The sequence below is a fragment of the Lactuca virosa genome, chromosome 5 (assembly GCF_052849685.1).
Source record: "Lactuca virosa cultivar CGN04683 chromosome 5, Lactuca_virosa_CGN04683_v6, whole genome shotgun sequence".
NCBI lineage: Eukaryota > Viridiplantae > Streptophyta > Magnoliopsida > Asterales > Asteraceae > Lactuca > Lactuca virosa.
Genome location: NC_136430.1, coordinates 369,756,637 through 369,768,955, shown reverse-complemented (window position 1 = coordinate 369,768,955; position 12,319 = coordinate 369,756,637). Strand labels below are relative to the sequence as shown.

Here is a 12,319-nt window from a genome sequence, read left to right as displayed (position 1 = left end):
TCCCTGCAGTCTTACCGCACTTACTTTTACCACTTCACAATCTCATCCTCAAGTTGACACCACACTGCGATCATTAACTCATGCTCTACGGCCCATCATAGATAGGTACACACACACCCATCCAGGCTAAGCATCACTACTTCGGACGACCATCGTCGTGACAAAACCTCTTTTTCTCGCTGCAATTCACATTCTCAAATAAATCCATTTAATGTCAATTAGCTGAAGGGCCCCCACCGGAACCATAGACACTTGGTACACCACTCGTCATCTCAAACTCAAACTCAAAATAATCCGAGATTTTAGGACATTAAACTCGGATACCCCAGAATACCTTCACAACGCCTTGTAGTGTCTTGACTCTACCACTGATCTCATACTCATGGCATCATACTCAGATACCGCATTGCTTCCTCGGAACCTCGCAACCGGTCTTTCTCTCGTGCCACTTGTAACCCCGGAATACTCCATCTCCCAAATTAAAACACGGAGAAATTGCCAACGACTCAGAACACGAAGATGACAATCCGAAACTTCCTCCTCTATTGCTCAAAAGTCATGCAAGAATACTCATAACGACCCTGAAGTTGGTTTCCCAATCAACTTCTTCCCTTCCCATACTGCATATATTAGCCCATACTCTGAACCAGAAATTCTCAACCGCCGAACTAACCTCACAAGCCAACCACCTCGAATTCACCATTTTAACCTTGAAGGATTCCTAACCACCACAAGGTCTCCGACCAACGGCCACTTGCCGTGGAGACACTCATCCTTTCTCAAACACGTACCACATGTACTATCTCACTCTGCACCTTTCCTTGACCACCAATAACCCTGGTCTCAGGAATCCACACCGCAGGCCTCTCTATCCAGTTCTCTAACCGCTCTTGAACAATTCTCTGATCTCCTCAAAAAGTACCCGGTTCTCCCCCACTCAGGGTTCGAACCATCACCAATTGGTTCGCCAACAATCTAACCCACAGACTGTTTTTCCCAATAACATCGCACCTACTCTTGGAAGGTGATACACAATGCTCGATGATGTCCCCGATGGAGGTCAAGCAATTCCAAATACCCCGAATCTCCGATGAAATCCTCAGAAACTTCTCATCATGACTACCTCTAGTCATTCAAAATCTCGTAGCATCCCACTACCGGACATCTCAACTGTCCAGTCGTAACCCTGACTCTCAGTCTGAAAATAACGAACTAACATATTCCTCATCCTCGACTCTTCAACCAACGTTTCATTACGTGGGTTGTAATAAGAGTGGAATCATCGTTACCACACTCGATACTCATCATAGACAATAAGAGCCACCGCCCTAATATCCTCTTCTTGATCGTCTGCCGCTGCAGCTAATACATGCCCTACTATGCTCAAATAGGGTGTATCCTTGTCCTTAACCATCTCAGTCCCCGCTGACAACCTGCTCATGCTCTAACATTTCCTCTCGGCAGACATACTGCCCAAATACTCTGAAGAAAGATCGTAACCAAAGCTACCCCACAGGGCTCACCCCCAACCTTGGAAACCGAAAATCTCAATACCTCTCCTGTTTCCCATAGGAACAGAAATAACACCGCTTAGGTCACATAAAATGACATCTCCACCATCGGCTGATTGCTCAACTCATGCCGTAACCCTCCATAACCGCCATCTCTACTCTTCCCTGAGTCTTGCGACTCCAAATGGCATCTCACCAACAATCCCTCGGAGCTAACTTGATTTCCCTTTTAAGGGATGCTCCACTAAAACTCGTTCATCATGGCCCTCTGGCCCCATACTCTTTCACATCTGATCTCGGTCTAACCAATCACCACGGAATAACTGGTAGAACCAATAACACTAACCACCACGGGTCATGGTACTCGAACCATGTGGCCACCTCTCGATCTGCTATGAATCATGGTACCCGAACCATGTTATCTCTTCTCAATCCACTACGAATCATGGTACTCGACCCATGAAATCACCTCTCGATCTGCTACTTAAAACCTCCGGAATGTTCCCTGTATCGAGTATGGGTCCTCTGCTTTTAGTAGTACGGGCCCATACTACCTGCCACATCTACCCATACTTTCCACACAGACCATCCCCGAGTTCCTAAGTAGCTGCTCGACCTTCTCAATCACCAACCCCGTCATGCGTGTTCGCTCCTCTGCGAAATATCCTACTCTGTCAGCGTACTCATCTGAATAGGGTCACCCTTTCCTAGGCTCTTCCTAGGTTCTCACACTTCTCCGCCATCAGCTGCTGAAGAACTCCTTATGATGCCAGCCATCTACCTCCTGAATATCGTCATATTCACTTAGTAGCTGACTCTCATCATCAAGAGTTCCAAAAAGCACGAAGCAAGCAGCATTCAGGCATCAAATAATCTCTACCAACATGTAAAACCACTCTAGGATATTACCCACTTGCTCTCCTCATACTCAAAGGATACCACCGAACTCAAGCAACTTTACCCCACGCGGGCATCTGACTACTCTCTCAGTAGACTCCTCAAATGCTCATCTAGGTATCTCTCCTAGATTACTTCTCTACCCAAATCCCTCTCTAGAGGATTCCTGCTGGATACTCTTACTCAGCACATACTCGAAAGCACATCACAGATAACAGTAACTCCTAGGCTAAGGCATCACAAATCAGGCCGCTCTAGTCCTAACATATGAAATACCTAGCCTATCTCTAGCATGCATAATATCTCATAGCATATCTCATAAATATCTCATAATACAAACGTAAGGGTATTTTGGGAAATCACCGTTCGGGCTCTGGCTGATTGTACACACTGCTCCAACTCGTATTCTTTTAGAAACTCTTGCTCGTTTTAGGAAAATCATTTCCTTGAAATTTTTTCTCAAATCCTCAGTTTGAGTCCAGATGTACCCGAAGGTGCATCCGAATCCCTCAAACCAAGGCTCTGATACCAACTTGTAACACCGTGATTTTTCAAACAAATTTTTAACTTTAAAATCGCATACTTTTCATAACATATTGTATAGAAATCTCGTTTATTCAAATTACAAAAACACAACTCCATTAATAATCCAGGATCCTCAAAACATAACTCGTTCTCTGGTGTGTACAATTAAGTCGGTGCCTTCCCGCGATCCTCTGAGATACCTGAAACACATAACACATACACGGTAAGCACGAAGCTTAGTGAGTTCCCCAAAATACCACACACAACAACTAGCCACTCGAGGCTGAAACTCTGCGAGACCTTCCGGTCAATGTGTCTCAGTGGGACCTTCCGGTCCCATAGCTCGTTGGACCCTCTGGTCCGGTCATAGCTCGTTGGACCCTCCGGTCCGGTTTGGTTGAGCCTTCCGGCCTCATAAATCGTCAGACCTTTCGGTCCAGCCTGTAACACTCCGCATAGCATAAATCACAAAGAAATAATGCACAACATAAGGCATAATAACACAATACTCAATGTAAGCACATAAGACCTTCCGGTCACACATAACTACCACTCAAGGTAAAGTATAGTGAGAAGACTCACCTCGGCTAGCAGGTGAACAAATAACCTCGCGCTCGGATCTCGAATTAGCCTCCTCCTAACACAAGGAGGAATATCTCTAATTAATACTCTTTTCACGACTCAGATAACTGGAGGCGATTCCTTCTCTTTCTAACTCTTTGAAGTGGGTAAAAGACCATTTTACCCCTCCAAGGTCTCTATCACTTATGTTGACCAAAACCCCAAAGTCAACAGAAGTCAAACTCGAGTCTACAGACCAGATTCGACCAGACTCGGCGAGTGCACCCTTGTGACTCGTCGAGTCCACTCACTTTCTCCGAAACCCCACGAAGATCCAGCTTAACTCGTCGAGTCGACCACACGACTCACTGAGTTAGCTTGCGACTCAGCCTGGTCAGGAAACCCTAACCGACTCGTCGAGTCGGCTCATTGACTCGGCGAGTCTATCCCGACTCATACCCATTCAGACGATTTCAACCAGATCTATCACTCTAAACTATAGATCTATCATCCCAAGGCTCAATAATTACGTAAAGCTTCGATCTTTACGTTCATACATGATGCTATTGCTTCAAAACACCAATACATGCTCTTCATGAAGGTTTTTGTTCATCAACCCTCATTTGGACCACTAAAGTTGAGGCTCCTAGCCTCCAAGGACCTCACAAGGTTCAGATCTGAGGTTTCCCACCTCAGATCATGTCTCACTTAGCTCATAAGCACAAAAGAAGGGGAGTTAAACCCTAAAAACTCCCAAGATCATGAGGTCCAACCAAAATAGAAGAAATGATGCAAGATTATACCTCATACAGCAGTCCCATGTGAATAAATGCTAGATCCACAGCCCTCATCTCGTTCCTTGCTTGAATCATGCTCTTTTCCTTCCATAAAACCCACCAAAATACTTGATTTCATCATAAGAACTCTCCCATGGCTCCAATGGCGATTTAGGGTTTCTCACAGGAGATATGAGGCACATCCAAGGTCATAAGTTCCTTTAAATAGGTTCCAACCCCGGAACTTAGGGTTTTCTCCGCCCAGTACCTACTCGGCGAGTCCATTCTTGTACTCATCGAGTCCGCTCATTAAATCCTCGTGATCACTCGACGTGACTCGACGAGTTAGACCTTCGACTCGTCGAGCCCCTCCAAAATCTTCAAAATTGAAACACGAACTATCATACCCGAAATTCCGGATGTTACATTCAGACTGTCATGTGGCCGCCAACAAATCAATTCAGACAAGTTCCAGTGCCGCAGACCTTCAGTGATGGATCTCTCGCAAACATGCATTACTGGGTCTATGATGAAACTACTGCGTCTGCTGTCATCAAGTTCGAAGATGGCTGTTTTCGCTTGTACGATAAACAAGACCTACTTCAATTTGGGAAGTGGGATATTCATCATCTGGCCCTACATCAGATCAAGGTTGCTGAAGATTTTTTCGAGCCTGCTGCGAAAGAGTACACCGCAATGGTTGCCGAGATTATTGCTAAGGGGATGTGGCAAGGGGCAATGGGAGGGTCCGATGTTCTTGTTATTGAGAGAGACTGAGTTACAGCTAGCCCCAAACCAAGGGGGAGATTGAAGGGTCCATGTTATGGTTTGGGCTAGGCTTTGGATGTATAGGTCATTTAGTATTGTAATATAAGTGTTTTGGTATGTTTATGGCTGAAAGTATGTTTACGACCGTAAACAGGTTTACGACCGTAAACCTGTTTACGGCCTTGTCTAGTTTACGGTCATGTCTTCTTTCCTATATATAGGACCAGTCTGTGTCTGTTAGTGGTTGTTGATTCATAGTGTTTACGGCCAGTCAGAGTTGTACCAGACGTTTTCTTAATACAAACGTGTGCAAGCTTTGATTCATTCTTTTTCTACTCAATTTTCATCTTGTTTGATTGTTAGATTGCTTAATCACTAGTTAAGATCCTGTTTCCAGGACCTAACAAGAACATGGAAATCAAATAAACAGTTTATAAGAAAAAGGAAAAGCCAAATTGCCTCAGCTGTTGAGGAGGCACTTGGGCATACTTACTTTAGAGGCTATAGTCCACAGACACGGGATTCTATGTCGTGTTGGAATCCTGATTGCATGAATGCATCGGATTCAATTTCATTGAGTTTCTACTATTGAGTATATGTGGGAGTGAAAAGCAAGGGGTATTTTTGGTATTTTTGATTGGGTGGGATGACATAAGTTCTTTGAAGGAAAATTTACAAGCAAATCATCCTTTGAGGGATTCAAATCTAGTTTTATCGCTTTTATTTCATGGCTCTAGGGCCAAATTAGTATAGGTAGAGACTAATATCATTATTTGAAAAAAAAACTAAACTTTTTTAATATTTATTTATTTTATCTTCTTCATGTAGAGACAAATATTTGAAAAGACAGAAAATGGGGTGAGAAAGATAGTTTTTGTTACAAATATGACTAAAACAAGTATCACAATAGACGATGTTGTTTTTGTTATTGATTATGGAAAAGCCAAAGAAACATCATATGATGCTTTGAATAATACCCATTGTCTCCTTCCTACTTGGATATCAAAAGATTCTGCTAAACAAGTGAGTTTCTTGGGTAGGGTATTTTGGTAATTTTATATTTTCTATATCATTCGATTATATTGTTTTTGATATGATTAACAGAGGCGAGGTCGAGCAGGGTGTGTTCAGCCAGGAGAATGTTACCATTTATACCCTCGAGATGTTCAGTCACTTTGTCTTCAAATAAAAACTTTAAAACTTGGAAGTTTTTCTGAATTCTTATCTAAAGCTCTTCAATCACCAGAGTTATTAGCAGTAATTCGCTACCTCATTTTTCAATGGGTTTATCTATATATGAAAGGGAAAAAAAATATCATACTTATTATTTCCCATTCGTAGGCTCAAAATGCAATTGAGTATCTCAAGATTATTGGTGCTTTAGATGAGAACGAAGATCTAACTGTACTTAATTGGTATATATATATATATATATATATATATATATATATATATATATATATATATATTGCCTTGATCCAATACTCACAGTTGTTGTTGGACTTAGTGTTAGAGATCGGTTTTTAGCTCCTTTAGATAAAAAAGATGTAATTCACTTTTTATAATAATAATTTATACTTTATGAAAATAACGGGTCTTTTTGTACAGCTGGCAGAGGCGGCGAAAGCGCAATTTTCGCGAGATCATAGTGACCATTTTGCCCTTGTGAGGGTGTATGATGTTTGGAAAGTGGCTGAACAAGCACTTGGTGGATATGAATATTGTTGGAAGATTTTTCTGTCTGCTCAGTCCATGAAATCTATTGATTCTTTGAGAAGAGAGTTTTTATCTTTGCTTAAAGATACTAGTGTTGTCAAGGGCAATATGGTCATTTTCAATGCTTGGAATTATGACGAAAATCTCATTCGTGTAGCTATCTGCTACGGCTTGTATCCCGGAACTTCCTCGATCGTCGTAAGTTTTATTTTTAAATAATTTCTTTATAAATAATAACTCGCTTTTGTTGACATCAGCATAATGAAAAGTCATTATCTCTGAAAACCGTGGAGGATGGCCAGGTGCTTTTACACTCTGTAAGTTCGTTTGTCTAAATTCTAATAGTTTTTTTAATCTGAATTTGTTTTTTTTTTTTTAATGCTATAGGACTCAGTTAATTCCTGGGATTTGAGAATTCCATTCCCGTGGTTGGTCTTTAATGAGAAGATCAAAGTGAACTCTATTTTTCTCCGGCTGTTGTTTCCGATTACGTCCTGCTACTGTTTGGTGGAAGCATCTCAAAAGGCGATATAGTGAGTCTATTACCTTTCCTCATTCCATTACCTTTTCTTACTCCGTTCCTTTATGATTCCATTCCATTCCATGATATGAAACAGGATGGGCACTTGAAAATGTTGGGAAGATACTTGGAGTTCTTCATGGAACCTTCATTGGCTGAAATGTATCTCAACTTAAGAAAAGATCTCGATGAGCTATTCCAGTATAAAGTAAGTAATGTATCCTCTCTTATTCATTATTTTTCACTTTTAGTCCTCCAATAATTGACTTTTTTCAACAAACTTTCATGTCAACTATTGAATCCCAAATTGGATTTACACACCCACCACGGTGTTTGATTCTTGCGTGTTCTGGATATTGATATTAGTTGTGTGCTTAATATAATAGATTGTCAAGAGTTATACAGCTGATATCATCTTAGCTTTGCTGATTGTAACTTCCTTTGGTTTTCACATATTATCTTTTAATCAAGTTCCTCCTTGAGTTTTGTTAATTTTAGGTAAGATGGCAAACCAACAATATTCGTATTATTCGGTTTTACGGTATTTCTTCATGATCTGTGACTCTGTGTTGTTGGTTTTATTCTGTTTGCTATGTATTGTTCCTAATCCTAATACTGAGATGAGTTGAACTCAGATGCCCTTTAGTCATCAAGAATTATCAGCTAGCATTTAGTGTTTGGGTTTTTTAATCATTAAAATTGCTCATAAAGTGGTAAATGTCGAAAAATAAGGTTGGAGTTCATGAAATACTAAGCCTTGCAATGTTGTTTTGGATATGTTATGTGGGTATATTACTTATAATCTTTTCTAAAATTTTGTGAATAACACTCTCATTTTTATTTTCATTTTTGATCGACTACCTTCATAGGACTGGAAGAACCGCTCGCATGGGTGCCAAAGGCAAATTTCGTCATTTTTTCATGGGAAAGTTGCAGGTTCAAATTACCTACCTATCCTTCTTGTATGATTTCAATCCTTAAATTCTATTTATTAAAAAGAAATGCATGAATCTGACTTCTCATATGAAGAGACGGTAGAAGCAGGCAAAAACTACAACACCGTAAATAAAAAGTCAACAATCTCTTAGAGATGTGAAAGACACATAACGAACTAGAGGCAGACATATCTTCTAAACTTGGAGAGTTAGAGAGAAACTATAATGAAACATGTTGGTCATTGAAATGGAAAGATCAAGGACAAAAGGGATTATATGCAGGGTCGGCTGGGTCTCTTGTTTCAACTGTTGCATTTGTCTTAGGTAAATGGGTCTAAATACATGTCTTAATTAGAGATGGTATATTCTTAGGGGAATTGATAAGATATGATGAAATAGTTAATGTATTACATTTATTTAAGCATTGGAATGATTATTATCATTTGAGATACTATATAATTTGAAATGGATTGTCTTTTTTTTTTTATGATATGCTATTTCATATTATGAGAAATTAATTGTCATTTAATTTGAAAATTAGTAAATTTATATAAAGAAGCTATTTTTTTAAATATTTAAAATTATGATACACAAAAATGTATGTCGTCTTTCTTTATGACAGAGGCTATAATGATACGCAATGCGTATCCTAAACGCACGCCCTAAGGTTCCGACACGCAAATGCATGTCATCGTCCTTTATGACAGGTCCTTCCTTGACACGCAATGCGTGTCGTAAACGCACGTCGTAAATGCGCGTAGTAAGTTTACGACACGCAAAAGCGTGTCGTCTTCCTTTATAACAGGGCCTTCCTTGACACGCATTTGCGTGTCATATTGTAGCACCTGGTTCCTGGTATGTATTTTATTTAAGTATTGTGCATTTTTGGCCTAAGACTCGGCGAGTTGAAGGCCCAACTCGATGAGTAGAAGCGGATTGGATACGCGATTTAAATGACGGACTCGTCGAGTCGGCCTCCAGACTCGACGAGTAGACTCTGACTGGACAAAACCCTAATCTAAGGGTTTGCACCCTATTTAAGCATCTCATTCAGCCACCCTTCGTCCCTATTGCTTCCAGAAACCCCCCATAGCAAACCCTAACTCTGTGTGTGAAGATCTAAAGGCATTTGTGGTGATTTTGATCACAAGGAAGAAGGAAGGACCTAGAGGGATCAAGAGAAGACCAAGGGAGTTCAAGTTTGTGCATCATTTGCAGTTCCCAAAAGGTATAAATTCGGTACCTTGCTTGTTCATTTGCTAGATCCCTTTTTGGGGAGATTTAGGGCTTTTATAAGCCATTCTTGGTGACCAACCATGATTGCAAGCATGGTTGGGGGTTGAGGCTTTAGATCTAGGTCCATGAAGGAGTTACAAGGCAGAAAAGGGCTGCTTTTGCACCCATGGAAGCCCCCATGTAACTTAAGAGTCTCTTTTAGAGCCTTTTAGGCTCAAAGTCCCATGCATGCACGTAAAGTTCGTAACTTTACGTGCTAGATCGAGTTTAGGGACCTAGATCTATCATTTGGACAAGAGTTGTACGCCAGAAATCGAAGAAATAGACTTGGACAGTATCGAATCGGCGAGTCGTTCTTGGGACTCGGCGAGTTGTTCTTGGCACTCGGCGAGTCCGATGTTAGACTCCCCTTTTCTGTTATGGGTCAAAGAGACCCAATGGAGTGCTGGAAAGGTTTTAGAGGGTCCAAGGGAGTGACCCAACGTATTGGGCTAAGCCATAGTCCTGGAGTTTATAGGACTCGGCGAGTGCATGACCAGACTCGGCGAGTCCAAGGCAATCTCCCAACTCTTGAAGATGAACTCGACGAGTTGTTCATACAACTCGGCGAGTCGATGACATGACTGGTTCTTAGGATGAGGATGAACTCGACGAGTTGTTCATACAACTCGACGAGTCGGATGAAGGTTCATTCGATTCTCGTATTGAAGGAGAACTCGTCAAGTCATTTCTAAACTCGACGAGTAGAGACGTGGATGAGGACAGTTAAAAGGTTAGGGACTCGACGAGTTGGCGGTCCAACTCGGCGAGTCAGGTCAAATGGAAGTTGACTTTGACTTTGACTTTGACTTTGACTTGGACTTGGTCAGGGGTAAAATAGTCATTTTACCCTAAGAGTAGATATCAGATTCTGACTGAGTGTTTTGTGGGGATTATAGCCGGAGGATTTCCGGAGAAGCAGCAGACAGAGATTTCCCGCACAGATTTTCAGCAGCTACTCGTACGAGGTGAGTTACCTTCCAGTAGCGGTGGGTCTACGGCCACAATGCCGGCCCACCAGTAGGAGTTGTATGTTAGATGATCGTCTTTGTGATATCATCTAGGTTTGCTACTACCTGATATGTTGTATGCTGGCATGATATGTTATATGTGATAGTAGTAGAGTTCGGTTGTTAGGACTGAAGGGTAGGTCAGGCACCCCAGATATGTCTGACAGTATGTGATGATATGTTTATATGCTGGCATGATATGTTATATGTGATAGTGGTAGTAGGAGGGGAATAGTCCCCAAGTTCGGTTGTTAGCACCGAAGGGTAGTTCGGACACCCCAGATATGTCTGATAGTATGTTTATGTTATGATATATGTGATAGTAGCAGTAGGGGGTGGAATAGTCCCCGATGGTCGGTTGTTAGGACCGACGGGTAGGTCAGCACCCCAGAATGGCTTGACACGGGTAGGTCGGTACCCCAGAATGGCCGTACCGGGTAGGTCGGGCACCCCAGAATTTCCCGACAGTATGTATGCTATATGATTGTATGGTATGTGGTACGCTTGGGGGAACTCACTAAGCTTCGTGTTTACAGTATTTAGTTTTGTTTCAGGTACCTCTTCAACGATGGGGAAGGAGCCGGCGCGGTAGCTGCACATCATACACACATTGGATTCCACATTATGAGATTTCTTGGATTGTACTCTCACATTGTTACTACTTTTATGATATGATTTTCAGACATGAGATTATGGTTTTTACGAAATGATATGACTTCATGATATTTTCTTATGAATGTTTTCTAAGTCGTTATATCAAAATCAAAATTTTTGGACTCGAAAAATGGGATGTTACAAGTTGGTATCAGAGCCCTGGTTTGAGGGATTCGGACACACCCTCGGGAGTGTCTGGACTCAAACTGAGGGATTAAAAGATTTTTACAAAGAAAATGGTTCTAAAATCCAAGTTAAAGAGTTTTGAGAAAGAACAAGGTGTGTGATGTGCGCGACCGACCGAGCTCAAGTAAGTTTTCACCAAATTACCCATACAAGTTTATGTTATGATTATTAGTTTTAGTAGAACAGCATGCTAGATTAGGGCTAAGGATCTAGGAGGATGCCTTATGTGCCTGCTATATGTGTTCCAGCTTTATGAGAACTGCATGCTAGTACAGATTAGTCAGGAGGATAGCCTGAGTAGTATATGCTTGCTTATGTGCACTCGATGTCCGAATGCTGCTTGCTTTGTGCTTTGAGGAGTTCTAGTTGTCTTTCACTAGCTAGTAAACAAATATGTTAAGTTACATATTGCAAGGACTAAATAATTTCAGAAGGTTAGGTCTAGCTCTATTTCGCAGCTCTTGTCTGAGTCCAACCGTTGTAGGGTAGGATCTCTCATTCGAAGAATTATCTAGTCTGAGTGATATGTAATAGTATTTACGAGCTAGTTAGGGGAAGAAAGCAGGGACTTCTTATGCAGCTGATGGCGGAGAGTGGGTTGGTGATTACCCTAGGGCAAGCCTAGGAAGAGAGTAGCAGAGATCAGTAGCAGTAGAAGGGACTTGGTGGAGTCAAGGCAGTTCTTGAGGAAAGTATGGATAGATGTGGAAGGTAGTATGGGCCCGTACTACTAAAAGCAGAGGATCCGTACTTGAATCGAGAAAGTCGAGGCAAGACCAGAGAACTTGTGATAGATGTGATCCCTCTAGATGTATCAGTATCACTGACGGTTGTCATTATGTATTGCAGAATGGTGGTACTACGTCCGAGGCCAGCAGTTGGCAGCTCAGGAGAGGGATCGGGTTCGGGTTCAGGTTCCGAACCGGTGGATGAGAGGCTACGCGAGTTCATCGCGTCCGAGATCACTAGAGGCATCCTTGATGCG

The 12,319-nt window shown here is 41.7% G+C and overlaps 1 pseudogene; it reads left to right on the top strand.

Moving 5' to 3' along the window:
- The first annotated feature begins 4,780 nt into the window (after nt 1-4,780).
- LOC145113618 (DExH-box ATP-dependent RNA helicase DExH5, mitochondrial-like) lies at nt 4,781-7,611 on the top strand (annotated as a pseudogene).
- Nucleotides 7,612-12,319: the final 4,708 nt, after the last annotated feature.